At 37.6% G+C, this 19,359-nt stretch overlaps 1 protein-coding gene across 14 annotated transcripts in view; it reads left to right on the plus strand.

The window, feature by feature from the left end:
• The window catches only part of LOC129533124 (kelch-like protein 2), a 181,631-nt gene that overhangs the window by 122,015 nt on the left and 40,257 nt on the right, over window positions 1-19,359 (plus strand). For 5 of the 14 annotated variants that reach the window (XR_010133473.1, XR_010133480.1, XR_010133477.1 and 2 more), the window contains one exon: window positions 15,512-15,584. The exons of 7 other annotated variants lie outside the window; for them this stretch is intronic. The gene's annotated coding sequence lies outside the window, so the exon portion shown is untranslated. Of the gene's footprint in view, window positions 1-15,160; window positions 15,413-15,511; window positions 15,585-15,629; window positions 18,542-19,359 lie in introns of those variants that run through there. 2 more of the 14 variants (XR_010133481.1, XR_010133483.1) reach the window with 2 other exon arrangements.

Raw genomic sequence — 19,359 nt, forward strand, 5'->3', positions numbered from 1 at the left:
AAAATTTAAATACAAGATTGTGCAGGAAATACTTATGGAGTTCAGTGACTATCTTGAAATGTAGTACATACAACCATCATCACTGTTCCTTCACAGTACATTTATTTTTCCACTGAAATAATCCTCACAAAATTCTCTCAATTACCATAATCTTCCATATCTATGTTGTGGGTATTAGAACTTAGTATCAGTCACCATCCTTGAAATTTAGGCTCTCTGGTCCAACACTTCACTTTGAAATGTATTTTGTATATTGTTGTATCAGTCAAAATTTCCAATTTAAATTACAGTTATCCATCCATCCATCCATCCATCCATCCATCCATCCATCCACTTATCCATCAATCCATCTGTCCATTTATTTATTGGGTTTGTGTATGAAGGAGAAAAAATAGAATCTTCAAATGCTAATGATTAATCCATTTTAACGACTATAAAATGGAAATGTGTACAGTTACAAAGGCATACTAAGTTGGTCTGCCTCATCAAATAGGCCTGGGCAAAAATTGGTAGGTAAAATTAAAGGGAATCACAGTGCATTTTACTCTCATAATCTCTGTTAGAAATGTCCCACTAAACATGTTATGTTACCAACTCTTCTATTATGCCCTCATCTCTACCTCTATAGATTTAGCCTTTGTGAGCTATTCTGAAACAGCTTATTCCACAGCTTCTGGTCAATTTTTAGACAATGTAAATAGAGATCCACCTTCAGATATAGACTGGTGAGTCTGGTCTTGTTCAGAGAACAATTAAGGACCTTCAAGCTAGTGAATTGTCAATTCCTTTGTAAAAAGTGTTTTATTAACCTTCAGCTACCTTGGAGGTAGTTGTTGACAGAGCATTATATTAAAACTTGTATTAAAGAATACAGATATGCATTGTATTAGAGGCTTTAGGACTTTTTTCAAAACGAACCTTGAAAAACTTTTTCAATTTTTTTTAAAAGCTTTTCTATTAAAGGGATAATACAGTGAATAAATATTTGTTGTCTGTTTAACTTACCTTATGTGGAGCTATTGGCTCTAAGGATTTTGAAAGGACAACAATAATTCTCTAAAAATAATTCAGGCACCTTTGGCCATTTGTGTAACCAGGTACAAATTACCACGTTTCCCAGTTTCCCCCTTGAGTCCAACTGTAATGTATTGTTCTGTAAAGTATAGTCCAGTTGTCAGCTCTGTTTGCCTTGGTCAATTGAATGATCCTCCTTCTTAAGCTTAGCCTATAGTGCATTTGGCTTAATAAATGAAACTGTAACATGCCAGCCACACAATAGAGGATTTTATAGAACTGTTTCTGCTTGGAATACTATAATTGGAATTTGAGTTAACTATAATTAAAAAAGCTTTCATAGCCCATGGTATATGAACTCTGAACCCCAAATACCAAAATCCTACTACATAAAAATGATCCACATACTAAAAAAAAAAAAAAAAAAAAAACCTGACACATAAATCGAGTTTAATTTCGTATCATGCTATTTTCCTAAAATATAGTTTCTAAAGTTATTGCAAATTAGTTCCTGCTGCTTGGTAAAATACCATATTTAAACTTAATTACAACTGCCTTCCTGCAATGAAGGGCCAACTTTTTCAAATAATGTGTTACAGCCCAGTGACTCTAGGGAGTCTGTGGTCCCATTGCTGCAAATGAGCAGATCGGTGAAAACAAAAACATATTAAGAAGTCCACATTTCTAACAAACACCTTGCAAAGAATAAAATGGTAATTTAAGGAATATGTCCACTTAATATACATTTCATGTATATAGGACACATAATACAATAAATACCATTTTTACTACCCCCAATTTAAGAAGTAGACTAGTATAATAGAAGGCATATCTCCTTGGTACTCAGTATTTCTAAAAGGCACTAATGGCTGTCTCCTCTAAGCACCTGAGATGATATGCCTCTGTGCACTCTAGCCTTAGAAATATGCTTATCTCCTGCAGGCAGAGCATGCTGGAAGTGCCAGGGAGTTAAGGTTACCAGGAACAGCCCTCAACTAATAATGGGGAAAAGCTGGTGGATAAATATCCAAGCCCCCTGCCTTCAGGTAGGAACACTGATATTTTATTAGATTGGTGCAAAAATAATTGCGGTTATATAGTCTCAAAGAGGAAACAGTCTCCAAGTGAAATCGAGCCCCAGTTGTCCACAGTAATAACCCGCTTATTAACTTAGCCTATATAGATTTACTTTCTCTCATCTGTCTTCTCTGCTTTCGCAGGGAAATAAGTAGTTTACTAGTGTTTCCTGTGATAACCTCCTGAATAAACTACTTATGCTCAAATCCTTATGTTGGGGTTTTCTTCTGGAGGAATTGCCAAACTGTTGAAGTTCCCTGTGTTCATCCCCAATCTCAGCTCTGTCCGTCTCCCCACCAAGAGTTACTGTTTTGATTTTTTATGTTTCTTGTTCCTTTCCTGTTTGTAATAATTATACTAATATATTAAAAATATTAGTAACTACACTGGTTTGCTATAATAAGGTATATCTTCCCCCAGAATATAAAGTCCTTGGAGACTTTCCCTAAAGAGTCTAGACCTTGGCCATTATGCGCTTCCCAGGCTGTGGCTGCTGCATTTCACATTTTCTTTCAAAATTGGGCAAGGAATTACTAAAAGATGCTCCAGCAGATCATCTGGGTACCAAACATATTTCTTTCTGTACCCAGTGTGGAATAGCAACGCTACTTTTTTATGATGCTCTGGGTCAGTTACTCTTGCCAGGATAGTGACTTCTTTCCTTGGTCTCTCAGCACACAGACCCCAAAGTGACTGTGTAGCAGCCACAGCTTAAGTTTAATGGAATTTCTGCTGTGTCTGCTGAAGGAAGCATTTCCTTTAAAAAATAGGATTTCTAACTCACAGAGCCCAGAGTTGAGGGAGTGAGAAGTGATGGCAAAAGGACAATTTCTGCTGTTACCATTTAGTTTCCAGATCCATGTATTTGGTCTGTTGAAGACAGAGTACCATATAATGATTAGTAATATGTGTGTACTTCATCTTGGAGGATGCAGCCCTACCCTTGAAGTATATCAGCTCCAATCTTGTTCTTCAGCTGTCCCTTCAAAAGGCCAGCTTCTGGGCTATGTGGCAGGTTATAAATCCAGTGGATCTTATGATCATGTACCCGGGGTGTACTGCTTTTGCTCTGAGTTCTTTGGTCTGATGGGATGTCACACAGGATTCCATAACAGTGGATCAAACACTCTGTAGCCCCCAGATGCTGAGGCTTTGCCAGCAGGAAAGGCAAAACCATACCCTCAAAATGTGTCTGTTCCAGTCAAGCTTAATTGCAACCCCTTCTAGGGTAGGACAGGCTGAAAATAATCAACAGGCCAGAGATCTCCTCCAGGGATGATGTTATTAGGAGCTCATCATTGGTCTCATCTGGACATTTGACAGAGGCAGCACTGTATCAGCTTGGAGTGGGAATCCACGGACCCATGCATAGCCTTCATCCCTCTATCATGACTGTTTATTCATGTGACTTAGTTTTGTCCCAGACTGAAACTCTAACAGTCTAGATAAGAACCTATCTTTCATAATATGAGTTGGATCCCTATTCCATACTACCCCTAGGCCTGCCTTGATGCATGTCTGGACTGATAAATTATTTTCTTTATTAATTTATTTATTGAGACAGGTTCTCACTCTGTCACCCAGGCTGAGTGCAGTGATCATGGCTCACTGCAATCTCTGCCTTCTAGGCTGAGGCAGTACTCCACCTCAGTCCCAAGTAGCTGGAACTATAGGCACATGCCACCATGCCAGCCTAATTTTTTATTTTTTGTAAAGACAGGGTCTTGTTCTGTTGCCCAGGCTGGTCTCAAACTCCTGGGCTCAAACAGTCCTCCCACTTCGGCCTCCCAAAGTGCTGAGATTACAAACGTGAGCCATCAGGCCTGGCCTTATTTCTTTAAATTTAATCTGCCTACAATTTTAAAAAATTGTGCATTCTTGACAAAATTGTATTTAGGCATTTTTTTAAACAAATATTTATTTCTCCCTCATTAGCAAGATAAACACTGTTAATTTATAGCTTTTCCTATAAATTTCATTTCTCCTATTCTTTGGAATAATCCCACAATCATTAAGCCTTGTTTCTGACATGGAGAGATGAGGGCAGATTTTTTTTTTTCCTTTTTTAGATTTGTTGTGTTAATTAAATCTTATGGTGCTATAACATGCAGTGGTTAAAAGGGTTGGAGAAATCACCTTGTTCAAATTATAGTAGAAAATTTGTAGCTAATTGAATGACCTGAGGCCGGTTGCTTGACCTCTTTGGCCTCCAGTTTTATCATATCTAAAGGACAATAATGTATATCTCAGAGGGTTTTTGCAGAGATTCAAAATGTATGAAATGCCTAACACAGTAGCATATGCCTGGTTTGGTTATTTCTGGTTACAAAACCAAGCCTCACAGTGTGTAACCAAATGGGAATTCCATTTCTATCAGAGCATACTTTCATTTTGAGAGCCTTGATAGGCCAGGGGAGACAGGAAAGTCAAAATTTTGAAATTTTCTTTCACCAGTGACTCCCATAGACTTGATTATGGTCAGAGTGTCATACAAATCTAGGCTATACACAGACATGTTTCCAAGCTAAAGTGATAAGATGTCTAAAAGAAATATTTCTTAGTCTGTGTTGAATTAATGCTGCAGAAGGTCATGGGTGAGTGAATTACTTTCAGAAGGGAGGAAGCAATAGCAATAGTGAGCAAACTGTGTATGAGGAGACCCTATGAAGCAAGGGCATTCTGTATTGAATATTGCAACTCAAGGACCAATTCAAGGTTCCTTCTTGGGAACTTTTATAGAGAGACACAGACCATAAAAGAAGGGTACAGAAATTAAGATGTTGAGAGAAACAATACTACCATGCCAGTTTACATGCAAAGAGCTACTTCTGTCTTTTGGTTCAGATGGGAACTATGGGAATGAAAGCTGCTAGTGTTTTGTGGAATCTTTTCCAGAATATTTTTATTGTTTTTCTCCTATGCTGATTATGAAATCAGTATAGGCTTATCTCAGAAAAATCAGAATATGTAGAAAAGTAAAAACAACTCCAACAAAATCACAAAAAATTTTCTCCGTTCAGAGATAGCCATTATTAGCAACTTGTCTATCCAATCATATCCTTTTTTTAATTAAAAAAGTTCTATATAATAGGATTTTGTAATCTGTTTTTTTCACTAAATACTGTCATCTCAATAGAGCTTATTTTTACATGATTTTGAAATATGCCTGCATGGTATTCTTCTCTAGGAATGTATTGTAATTTATTTAATTAGTCCTCTAAGGGATGGGCATTTATATCATTTGAAACTTCCATTATTATAACTTTGTACAGGTTTTTTTAAATCCACATCTTTATTTACTGATGAGAAACTCTTAGAGTTGATTTGTTGGAGAAATAGCCATGGTACAGTCAGCTCTCTCACAGATGAGGGTGAGTGTTCCTACCTCTAGGATGTGTCAGAACACCCTGGCTGCCTACAAATGCTCTCCTCCTATTTCATTTCAGATTGTTTGCTCTGCCCTGGCATGCAATACCCTGGGTTAATGTTGCCTAGGAACTCTGCTCTGTAGGACTGGATTCTATCATCAAATTGTTTTGCAAATAGCTTATAAAAAGAAAGATAAAATTGTAGTTGACAAATACAAAGTGAGGTATTCTGTAATGGTTAAATAAACCCCGAATGGGGAATAATAGATACATATTCTAGGAAGAAAGGAGTTTGTTTCCACAAGGGATTAGTTTGGCTCACTTGAAAATGATTAAACAAACTTCACAGAAAATCATTCTCCTGATTTAGACCATCACAAATGAATGATTAACTGGCTGAACTATCACTGAGGTTATATATCAAGCTTGTATATATATCAACTCTGTTATGTATCAAGCTTGTTCAGGGCAAAGGAAAGAGCACTTAGAGGATTATACTGAAGCAAGCAGATTGCTCTCTGATTACCTCTGTAAAATCAGATTACCTCTGATTATACTGAAGTAAGCAGCAAGTGCTCTCTGATTACCTCTGTAAAAGGGTTCACCTTAGTCTTTTTTTCCCTCATGTAAGAGATAATGGAAGAACACTGATGCTGGACTTCTGTTTAACTGGGATGTATGGTGATAGTATAGAGAAAGGAGATTTCAATGGAAAAAGAGGAATAGACAACATAAACAAGGGTAATTCATGAGAAAATTCCTGACTCAGCTGTCTTTGTTAGATGATAGAAGTGTATAACAGTTCTCTGTTAATACAGCATAATTAGTATGTATGGTTTGCAGGCTAAGAAAGATGGCACAGGTGATGTCTACACTGTAATCTCCATTGATATCTGGGTAGCAACCCACAGCAAAAGACTTAAAGTGACTTTTCTCTCAGAGATGGCCAGTTAGCATATGGGCCCTTTCTACTGTGAACACACAGTAGTTAGGAGAGTATGGACTTTGGAGCCACACCCAAGTTCGTATTCCAGCTGTGCCTCTTACAAACTGTGTGATTTGGAGTAGTAACTAACCATCTCTGCCTTGTTTTCCTTTCTAAAAAATGGGTGTAAAATCACCTACCTAATGCAGTTATCATGAAGATCAAATGAGTTAATGTATGGAAAGGGGTGGCACATAGTTACTCCTCAGTAATGTTGGCCTCATTCCCTCTCCCTGCTTTCTGTAATGCAGAGAATTATCTTCTGGTAACTTCATTGAAAAGGCCTCTTTAGGCATGAAATCACCTGCCAGCTGTGCTGAGGACAGGCTTCACAGAGCTCCTGGAGGCTAATTAAGGTGCAGAGTTCAGAACAGAAAGATGCTTCACTATACCTGTGGCAGGATGGCCACCAGGGCCTGTTCCCTGGCCAGAGTAAGCCTCTTTCCCTAGGGATTTGGAACAGCCCCATTCTCACCTGGTGTTTACCCCAGGTTTTGAAGAGATTCCAAACTAGAGCAGCAAGCAAAGTCTAGAGCTGATTGGGGAACCAGCCCTACCCTGGATATTGGCCTCTGATGAAAGCACCACTAAACCTCACCTTCTCTCCTAAATCTCTTCAGAAATGCTTACTCTCTGTGATAGACATGGAACAGATTGTTTTGCCTCAGGGATTTATTGATTGATTTTGCCAAAGTCTTTCCCAAGGCTCCTTTCAAAGCTGGACTGATCCGTTGGTTCTGGGAATGAGTGGTGAACATCAGACCTCTGGAATGGTGGCTGGTCAATGTCTTTGCCCTCTCAAGTTGCTCTTGAATGTTGATTCAACTCATTAGGACATATTTGGATGATGAATTAGAAGGAGCATCTTTGCCCTCTACTTACAGATCCTAGGAACAATTTGTGGAATTATCAGTAAGCAATATCTGTAACAGATAAAATGTTTGCTTTCCCTTTGCCCCTTTTAGCCTATGACATGCCACATCCAATTTGTCTTCGTTCCAACTGTGAGAGGTCTTAATTTCATCATTCTGGCCTTTTGCAGTTAAATATTCTCCAAGGATATGATCTATGGGGAGAGGACTGATAGTGGAACTAATCTTTCAAGGTTCTGCTTAAGCAATTTTAGATAACATAGGAGAAGAAACTCTGGAAACAATTATGATTATCCTAGTTCTGCCCCTGTGGAAATACAATCCGAAACCCTTCATGTTTTTGCTTCTCTCTTCTCTACGTGGATGGAATATATTATACTTTTTTGAGCTGAAAAATCTAAATAATTAGAAAAAGACAAAGTTGTAATGAGTTTTCTGTTTAAACTTATAGGACCCTTTCTAATAAAAGTGTTATTTTAATCATTGAATCGTTAGTTAACTGCTTTGTATGGTTATGTCTTGTCTCTCTTTAATCCAGGGACTGCAAGCAACTAGGCAAAAAACTAACAAAAAAACCAATGTTTTATAAGAGTGGTTCTCAAACTTTAAAGTGCTGATTAAAGCACAGATTGCCCAGGCCTCACCCTCAGTAGATGGGTATGGGGCCCAAGAACTTTCAACAGGAGATGCTGCTGCTGCAGCTTGTCTAAGAACTACACTTGGAAAATTACTAATTTGTGTAATAAATACCTGACCATTTGGAATCCTTAGAGGATGGAAATATTTTGTAATGCTGTGTGCAAGATTTGATATAGAAAAACTTGGGTTCAAGTGGCAATTCAGCAAATTACAAGTGGTGAAACAACTGAGTTTCTGAGACTCAGTTTTATTATCTGAAAGTCAGGAATGAAAATAATGCCTATGTGGCAGAACTGCTATAAAGATCAGACAAGGTCATGTATGGGAAAGGCCTTGGTAAATGGAAAAGCACAATCTAAGTGTAACTTATTCTAGATGTGCTTTCAATAGGCAAGTTTTATATACCTAAGACTAAAAGCTTGCATTTTAATCGCTGGGATTGAAATCTTTCACCATCATCACCATGATGGTAATAACAACAATAACAATACTAGTGCACTATTTATTGTATTTTCTGCAATGGGCACTTAATATGTTTTGATTATATATTTCAAAAACCTCATAAAATCTATTTTATCATGTATATTATTTCCTTACCTAAGAGTATACTGGACAGAATTTAAATTTTTCTTGAGGGCTTAGGGCAGTGCAGTTCTTAGGGTGTGTGATGTCTCTGTCTATATAGATGATTTGATTTAAAAATGTGTTATATGTGATACATTTATAACGGAATATTTTTTTTGCTAAAAAGAAATGAGCTACCAAGCTGTAAAAAGATATAGAGGAACCTTGGATGCATTTTTCTAAGTTAAAGAAGCCAATCTGAAAAGGCTATAAAACTGTATGATTTCAACTATATGACACTCTGGAAAAGGCAAAACTATGGAGATATTAAAAAGATCAGTGGTTGTCAGGGGTTAAAGGGGAGGAAGGGATAAATAGGCAGAGCACAGATGTTTAGGGCAGTGAATTATTCTGTATGATTCATATTGGTGGATACATGGTCATTATACATTTGTCAAAACTCATAGAGTGTGCAACATCAAGAGTGAACTCTAAACTATGGACCATGGGTGATAATGATGTGTCAACATAGGTACATTAATTATAACAAATGTACCACTCTGGTGCCCAGTGTTAATACTGGGGGAACTGATGTGTGTAGAGGACAATGGTATATGGGAACTTTCTGTAATTTTGGGAACTGAAAACTGCTCTTAAAAGAATAAAGTGTATTAAAAAGGATCACACCAAAAAATGAATTGCAAAATTCATGAGCTCATGTGAAAGATAGTGACTGTGGTAGATAGAATAATGGCCCCTAAAGATGACCACATCCTAGTCCTTGGAACCTGTGAATCTGCTACTTTACTTGGTAAAAGGGGCTCTACAGATATGATTAAGTTAAGGATTTTGAGATGGGAAGGTCATCCTGGATTATCTGAGTGGGTGCCGTGTAATCACAAGGGTCCTTTAAAGATGGAGGCAGACTGTCAGAGGAATTGGCACAAAAGCAGAGGTCACACACACACACAGGGGGATAGAGAGAGAGAGAGAGAGAGAGAGGAAGATGTTACACTGCTGGCTTTAAAGATGGAGGAAGTGGCTATTAAGTCAAGCAAGGCATGCAACCTCAAAAGCTCCAAAAAGCAAGGAAATGACCTTCAGAAGGAATTCAACCTTATATTCCTTGCTGACCCATTTTAGACTTTTGACTATCTGAACTTTAAGTTAATAAAGTGCTGTTGTTTTAAGCCAATAAATTGGTGGTTATTTGTTACATCAGCAATAGGAAACTGGTATAATGATTTTTCAATGAAAATTTAGACAAGATTAGAAAAAAAAAAAAGAATAAAAAGGAACAAACAAAGCCTCCGAGAACTATGGGACTGTGTAAATAGACCAAACCTATGACTAATTGGAGTACCTGAAAGAGATAGGGAGAATGGATCAAAGTTGGAAAACACACTGTAGGATATCCTCCAGGAGAACTTCCCCAGCCTAGCAAGACAGACAATTCTCAAATTCAGGAAATCCAGAGAACCCCAATAAGATACTCCTTGAAAAGATCTACCCCAAGACACATAATCATCAGATTCTCCAAGGCTGAGATGGAGGAAAAATTGTTAAGGTCAGCCAGAGAGAAAGGCCAGGTCACCTACAAAGGGAAACACATCAGACTAACAGCGGACCTCTCAGCAGAAACCCTGCAAGCCAGACGAGATTGGGGGGCAATATTCAACAGTCTTAAAGAAAAGAAATTCCAACCCAGAATTTCATATCCAGCCACATTAAGCTTCATAAACAAAGGAGAAATAAAATCTTTTTTCAGACAAGCAAATGCTGGGGTATTTTGTCACCACCAGAGACCTGTCTTGCAAGAACTCCTGAAAGAAGCATTAAACATGGATAGGAAAAACCATTACCAGCCACTACAAAAATACATTGAAGTACACAGACCAATGACACTATGAAGCAGCTACATTAACAAGTCTGCAGAATTAACCAGCCAGCATTATGATGACAGGATCAAATTCACACATAACAATATTAACCTTAAATGTAAATGGGCTAAATACCCCAATTAAAGGATTCAGAATGGCAAGCTGGATACAAAGACAAGACCCATCACTGTGCTGTATTCAAGAGACACATCTCATGTGCAAAGATGCACATAGACTCAAAATAAAGGAATGGAGAAAAATTTACCAAGCAAATGGAAAGCATAAAAAAGCAGGGGTTGCAATCCTAGTTTCTAACACAATTTTTTTTGACTTTAAACCAAATTTTTTTTGACTTTAAACCAACAAAGGTCAAAAAAGACAAAGAAGGGCGTTACATAATGTTAAAGGGTTCAATTCAACAAGAAGAGGTAACTATCCTAAATATATAGGCACCCAATACAGAAGCACCCATATTTATAAAACAAGTTCTTAGAGACCTACAAAGAGACTTAGACCCCCACATAATAATAGTGGGAGACTTTAATACCCCACTGTCAATATTAGATAGATCAATGAGACAGAAAATTAATAGTTTAGACAGATCAATGAGACAGAAAATTAACAAAGATATTCAGGGCTTGAACTCAGCTCTAGAACAAGTGGACCTGATAGGTATCTACAGAACTCTCCACCTAAAGGCAACAGAATATACATTTTTTTTGGCGTCACATGGCACTTACTCTAAAATTAATCACATAATTGGAAGTAAAGCACTCCTCAGCAAATGCAAAAGAACTGAAATAATAACAGTCTCTCAGACCGCAGCACAATCAAATTAGAACTCAAGATTAAAAAGCCCACTCAAAACCACACAACTACATGGAAATTGAGCAATCTGCTCCTGAATGAATGACTCCTGGGTAAATAATGACATTAAGGCAGAAATCAAGAAGTTCTTTGAAATCAATGAGAACAAAGAAACAATGTATCAGAACCTCTGGGATGCAGGTAAAGCAGTGTTAAGGAAATTTATAGCACTAAATACCCACATAAAAAATCTAGAAAGATCTCGAATTGACACCCTAACATCACAACTAAAAGAACTAGAGAATGAAGAGCAAACAAATCCCAGAGCTAGCAGAAGACAAGAAGTAACTAAGCTCAGAGTGGAACTGAAGGAGACAGAGTCATGAAAAACCCTTCCAAAAAAATCAATGCATCCCGTAGCTGTTTTTTTTTTAATCAATGAAATAGACCACCAGCGAGACTAATAAAGAAGAAAAGAGAGAAGATTTCAAATAAACACCATCAGAAACGATAAAGGGGATACCACTACTGACGCCACAGAAATACAACCAACCATCAGATAATACCATAAGCACCTCTATGCAAATAAACTGGAAAATCTAGAAGAATGGATAAATTCCTGCACTCATAAACACCCTACAAAGACTGAACCAGGAAGAAGTTGAATCCCTGAATAGACCAATAACAAGTCCTGAAATTGAGGCAGTAATAAATGGCCTACCAATCAAAAAAAGCCCAGCTCCCAATGGATTTACAGCTGAATTCCACCAGAGGCACAAAGAGGACCTGGTACCATTCTGAAACGATCCCAAACAATTAAAAAGGAGAGATTTCTCCCTAACCCATTTTATGAGGGCAGCATCTTCCTGATACCAAAACCTGATGGAGATACAACAAAAAAAGAAAACTGCAGGCCAATATCCCTGATGAACATCAGTGCAAAAATCCTCAGTAAAATACTGGCAAATTGAATCCAGCAGCACATCAAAAAACATCCACCATGATCAAGTTGGCTTCATCCCCGGGATGCAAGGCTGGTTCAACATACACAAATCAATACATGTCATTCATCACATAAACAGAACTAAAGATAAAAACCACATGATTATCTCAATAGGTGCACAAAAGGTCTTCAATAAAATTCAACATCCCTTCATGTTAAAAACTCTCAATAAACTACGTATTGAAAGAACATACCTCAAAATAATAAGAGCCGTTTATGATAAACCCACAGCCAGCATCATACTGAATGGGCAAAAGCTGGAAGCATTCCCCTTGAAAACTGGCACAAGGCAAGGATACCCTCTCTCACTACTCTTATTCAATGTAGTATTGGAAGTTCTGGCCAGGGCAATTAGGCAAGAGAAAGAAATAAAGCATATTCAAATAGGAAGAGAGGAAGTCAAATTTTCTTTGTTTGTAGATGACATGATCCTATATCTAGAAAACCCCATCATTTCAGCCCAAAAGCTTCTTAAGCTGATAAGCAACGTCAGCAAAGTCTCAAGATACAAAGTCAATGTGCAGAAGTCACAAGCATTCCTATACACCAACAACAGACAAGAAGAAACCCAAATCATGAATGAACTCCCATTCACAATTGCCACAAAGAGAATAAAATACTTAGGAATACAGCTAACGAAGTGAAAGACCTCTTCAAGGAGAACTACAAACCACTGCTTATAGAAATCAAAGAGGACACAAGCAGATGGAAAAACATCCAATGCTCATGGATAGGAAGAATCAATATCATGAAAATGGCCATACTGCCCAAAGGAATTTATAGATTCAATGCTATTCCCATTAAACTACCATCGACATTCTTCACAGAATTAGAAAAGACTAATTTAAAATTCATATGGAACCAAAAAACAGTTCACATTGCCAAGACAATCCTAAGCAAAAAGAAGAAAGCTGGAGGTATCACACTATCCAACTTCAAACTATACTACAAGGCCACAGTAAAAAAAAAAAAAAAAACAAAAAAAAACACAGCATGGTACTGGTACAAAAACAGGCACATAGACCAAAGGAACAGCATGCAGAGCTCAGAAATAAAACTGCACGTCTACAACCATCTGCTCTTCGACAAACCTGACAAAAACAAGAATGGGGAAAGCACTCCCTATTTTAAAAATGGTACTGGGAGAACTGGCTAGCCATATGCAGAAAATTGAAACTGGATCCCTTCCTTACACCCTATACAAAAAACTAACTCAAGATGGATTAAGGACTTAAATGTAAAACCCAAAACTATAAGAACCCTAGAAGAAAATCTAGGCAATACTATTCAGAACATAGGCATGGGCAAAGACTTTATAATGAAATTGCCAAAAGCAATTAAAACAAAAGCAAAAATTGACAAATGGAATTTAATTAAACTAAAGAGCTTCTGCACAGCAAATTAAACTATTATCAGACCAGACAGACAGCCTACAGAATGGGAGAAAATTTTTGCAATCTCTCCATCTGACAAAGGGTGAATATCAAGAATCTACAAGGAACATAAGCAAATTTACAAGAAAAAAAAACAACCCCGTTAAAAAGTGGGCAAAGGATTTGAACAGACACTTCTCAAAAACAGATACATGCAGCCAGCAAACATGAAAAATAGCTCAACATCACTGATCATTAGACAGAGGCAAATCAAAACCACAATGAGATACTACCTCACGCCAGTCAGAATAGCAATGATTAAAATGTCATGAAACAACAAATGCTGGTGAGGTTGCGGAGAAATAGGAACACTTTTACACTGTTGGTGGGAATGTAAATTAGCTCAAACATTGTAGAAGAGAGTGTGGCAATTCCTCAAAGATTTAGAACCAGAAATATCATTTGACCCAGTAATCCCATTACAGGGTATATACCCAAAGGAATATAAATCATTCTATTATAAAGATCCATGCACGCGTATGTTCATTGCATCACTATTCACAACAGCAAAGACGTGGAATCAACCCAAGTGTCCATCAATGATAGACTGGATAAAGAAAATGTGGTACATATACATCATGGAATACTATGAAGCCATAAAAAGGAATGAGATCATGTCCTTTGTAGGGACATGGACGAAGCTGGAAGCTGTTATTCTCTGAAAACTAATGCAGGAACAGAAAACCAAACACCGTAAGTGGGAGCTGAACAATGAGAACACATGGACACAAGGAGGGGAACAACACACACTGGGGCCTGTCATGGGAGGGTGCTGGGAGGAGAGCATTAGGGAAAAGAGCTAATGCATACTGGGCTTAATACCTAGGTGATGGGTTGATAGGTGCAGCACACCACCATGGCACACATTTACCTGTGTAATAAACCTGCACATCCTGCACATGTACCCCGGAACTTAAAATGTAGAAAAACGGGTAGAGAAGAGCGATTTACATACTTCATTTTCCAATTAGTGCATGTGAAAATAATTCATCTTGGTAGTAGTGTCCAGATACTATCTCTTCCTGTTTAGGTCCAGGAACAGTCTGCTTGTGTTTTTTATTGTCAAATGTGTTGTTCTCTAATTTCATCTCTCACTGGGAGAAAAAGAATAACAATACTCATACTCAAAATGCTGTGGCTGTTTAGAATCTGTTTATATGAAAATAATATAGATCTTGCCTCTGCAGTTCCCTAATACCATTCACTGATGTTGTTTGTATTATTCGTGATGCTGTTTCATCCATTGTGTTGCCTGTGAATATTGGTTTCCAATGACTGAAGGTTTGTTAGTGTGCTTTGTTGATGGTCATCACAAATGCAAGTGTTCCATGGAGTAGGAAGAAAAAAATAGGAATGATAATTTCTGGTCATGTTAAATTTATTTTTCAGAATTTTATAACTTAGAAACACATCTTCAGTTATACTTTTCTTGAACTCATTAGATCATATTCACTGCATTCCTAAAATGTGATCCCTTTCAATGTTGACCTCTCTTCTGTCCCCTATTCCCCCATACAGCCACCAGCAGAAAGGAGAGATGAGTAAGAATGTTCTTATTGGCACAAGGAATGTTTGTCCCTAGAATGGCACAGCTTAAGACAGAACCAGGAAATCACAGATTTACCACATTGATCAGAAGCAGGAGAAGGCTTGATTGGAAAGGCCCATTGGTGTTGCTGATCAACAATCTAGAAAGCCCTTAGAGGACAGGCATAGTTAACCTCAGAAAACTCTGTGACATTAGCTAGTGTGCTTTGTGGAGAGAGTCAGGTAAGTAAGGGGTTTGGAGAACATGTTCAGGTTCAGGAACATTCTACACTTAAATGGGCTTATTCTTACCCTCTGCTTCAATCCCCATCCCTTCTACAGGTTAGATCTTGGGACAGCCCACATACCTAGACAAACTTAGGCTTTCCAGCTTGCACTGGACCAGGGTGGAAAGGTAAGGAAAAGAAACACATCCGCAACATTTTACTGCTTTTTTTAGATCAACTTCACCCATTTAAGGAGTGTGGACTGACGGCTATCACACTACAAACAGACTGGGTTGAATTAGAGGTGGAGAAAGAGGCTGAGAATGTCACTTTAGGGGTGCTCCTCCATATGGAGACACAGGAGTGAGGAATCAATGATTTCTCCCAACTGCTTCAAACAGATCTATTGTGTGAATTTCTTGGGGATCTGATCTTAGTCTTGTGACTTCTGACTTCTTACATGTTGATTGTTTCCTCGTGTGTCTTGAAATTATGAATTAAGAATTTTTCTTAAGTAGTGTAATTTCTGTGGAAATTTGATGGGCCTGTCTGAGGATGTGTTATTCCAAAGACATTCTGCCTTTGCTTTTGCCAGATGTACAGAGGACATTACTGGCCTGAGACTTCTTTTTGTGCTTACAATTTAATGTGGGTAGTTCTAGATCATATTCAAACTCAAATCTGTGTGACTATGAGGATAAACCCAATGTAAATTTTTTGTTAACCAGGGCCCAGATTAAGACAGACATGCTTCCGTTATGTTTCCCTGTGAATCTGAGTGGGTTCTTGCCTCCCCATCTCACACATATTCATTGAGGATGTAGCTCTTCAGAGCTTTCAGCCTTACTTGGAGGGCCATTCCTTAAAGGCTTCCTGGGGTCTCAAGACCATGTTTCCTGTGTGAAAGTTGTCTATACCAAAATGGAGTCACTTCTGTCAAACCGTAAGGAAAGAGAGCTTGGAGACCATGAAGGGAGGACCTTCTTACATGTTTGCATGATAACAGAAACTATCACAACAGATTGTCAAAACCACAACCTTGTACAAAGATTACATCTATAAGGATGCCTGCCCAGCAGCTGTCTGTCCACTAATGAACTGATGCCACACTTGTTATTAATCTTTGTAGCCAAGGATATCATTTCAAAACAACGAATGTAACCTTCGTTTTGCCTTTATTTTCATATTGTTTTGAATTATGTGTAAGTAATAATATAATTTCTGGGTTATTCCAAATTCCCTTTTGTAAGTTATCCTTAAGTTATTTCGCACACTGCTAAGTTTAATTTAACCTAGCTAGTTTTGTTTAATAGGTTAAAAGGAATTAAATTGGTTTTAAAATAAATTATGCTGTGAATAATAAAAACGCTAATAGGAAATATATTCCATTAAAAAAAACCCTTGTCTTCTTTGCTTCTCTGGATGCACATATGGCCCTCTATAGCATGTATATCTGATTACAATCCCCTGCTATTACCAGATAAACTCTGATCTGGAAGCCAGTCTCTCTGCTGTTTATTTTAGGTTGACACCAGCTGGGGTGGGCATTAAACCCTTTATGATAGAGGTCTGCAAATTGTCCCAGGTCTGTTATAGCATCAGCTTACATGCTTTCTACTTGGATATTTAATTGTCTTTGTTTTGGCCTCTGGGAATTTCCCTTACTTTCTTAAGAGCTATGTCAAAGGATATTTGCTTTATTTTATAAAACATAAGTATGAAATATTTATACTTTATAAATATACTTTTAATACTCATCATTCATAAGTATAATAATTTTGTAAGTATTTAAATAGGTAGTAGTAGATGTTTCAAGTTCTCTAGTCTGCTACTTTTAGATCTTTAGATATTCTAATTCTTCTGCCTGGAATGCTCTTTTCCCTTTTCACTTGACTAAACCAGAGGTCACATCCTTAAGGAAGCTGTGAGCTTCAAGTTTGAATTAAATACCCTCCACTCTTTACCCTCAGTGCATAGATCTAATGGCCTGTTTGCCCTCGTGTGTTTCCTCCACTGAACTGCAAGCTCTGTGAGCCCATGCCTATTTAGTGTACCCTAGCTTGACATTTAGTAGAGAACCAACTATTTGTGAATGAATGCATGTCTTCTGTTGACATGTTTGCTTATTATTGTTTTTTTTAATCCTGCCTCTTGGCTTGAAGTTGTTTGTCTCCATAGATTTTTAGCCTTCCGCCTTTATGAATTTTCGTTGGTGCCTAGCAGTAAAAGCTCCCACTGGGAGTAACTTCACACTGGTTATCAATTTATTAATGAAAGCCTGGCAACTAACATGTTTTTCACAGTAGAAACAGAAATATATTTTTCTAAAAACTTTTTTATTATTCAGTCAGTTTTATCATATTACATTTCAGCTCTTGTTCAACTGAGGATTCTTTTAAAAATGCTATATTGATTTTTCTATTGCCCTTCACTAAAATTACCTTCTTCACTATAAAAAACTCAATTTTATGTCAGGTAAGAAACAATGGGAATCTATTCTTTTACTCCATAGGTATTTGTTGAGTCCCTTCAAAGTACAAGAAAGAATGCAGAGAGATGCTGGTAGTTCAGGAAGGCTGTGTAATTCAGGTGGGGCCGGGGAGAACTGAATGTTTCTTGAGGATGGAGCCAGAGTAGAAAAAGAGCAGCAGAGGCTCCAGAAAACAAAGTTACTAATGATGGGCACAGTCCTCTCCTCATCTTCCAAGGAGTGTTACTGATTTACTGATTCTTTTCTATAGGTTTTATTTTTAATTGACACCTAGCAATTGACACCTAGCAATTGTACACATTTATGGGATACAATGTGATATTTCCATATATATTATATATATATATATATATATAGCATAATGATCAAATCAGGGTAATTGTCTAATCCATCATCTCAAACATTTATCATTTCTTTGCGGTGAGAACATTCAAAATCCTCTCTTCTAGTTATTTGGAAATATAAAGTACAATATTGTTAACTATAGTCACCTTACTGTGCACTAGAACACCAGAACTTATTCCTCCCATGTATCTGTAATTTTGTATCTGTTGACCAATCTCTTCCCCTTCCCGACCCCCAACCCCAGCCTTTGGTAACCATCTACAGTGTACTTCTATGAGATCGGTTTTTAAAAATTCCACAAATTAATGAGATTACATGGTATTTGGCTTTTTATGCCTGGCTTATTTCACTTAACATAATGTCTTCAGGTTCATTTATGTTGCCACAAATGACAGGATTTCATTCTTCTGAATGGCTGAATAGTATTCCATTGTGTATATATACCACATTTTCCTTATTCATTCATCCTTTGATGGACAATTAGGGTGATTCCGTATCTTGGCTATTGTTAATAGCTGCAATAAACATGGGAATGCAGGTATCTCTCTGACATTATTTTATTTCTTTTGGATAAATACCCAGTAGTGGGATCGCTGGATCTACTTATTTGTCCTTTATTTAAAATTATTTTATTTTTTAGCGATAAACGTCCCACTCTATCACCTAGGCTAGAGTGCAGTGGCTTGATCTTAGCTCACTGTAACCTTCAACCCCTGGGCTCAAGCAACCCTTCTGCCTCAGCCTCCGGAGTAGTTTGGACTAAAGGCGTGAGCCACCATACCCAGCCAACTTACTTATTCTCATAGGCTCAGTAGAGCAACTTTAGTAGCTATTTCTGTAGGCTTTTCTGGAGAGAGAGAGAGAAAGAGAGACAGATAGAGAGCAGTTGTAGCTGAGGTAGAGTTGTTGATGACTACGTTTCATGGCAGATCAGTGAGACCAGAGAATTCCTGACTTTCAGAGCTGGGTGGTAAAGGGGGAAGTTTGCTTCTTACAGTTACATGCTGATTGGTGTCATATAAAGCCTTAAAACACTCCTATTGGGTAAGACAAAAATGATATGAAGTGGAAATGTGAAAAATAGCTTTGCAGGTAGTTAGGTATATTAAAGTTAGAAACTATTATGA

The sequence above is a fragment of the Gorilla gorilla genome, chromosome 3, assembly GCF_029281585.2.
Source record: "Gorilla gorilla gorilla isolate KB3781 chromosome 3, NHGRI_mGorGor1-v2.1_pri, whole genome shotgun sequence".
NCBI lineage: Eukaryota > Metazoa > Chordata > Mammalia > Primates > Hominidae > Gorilla > Gorilla gorilla.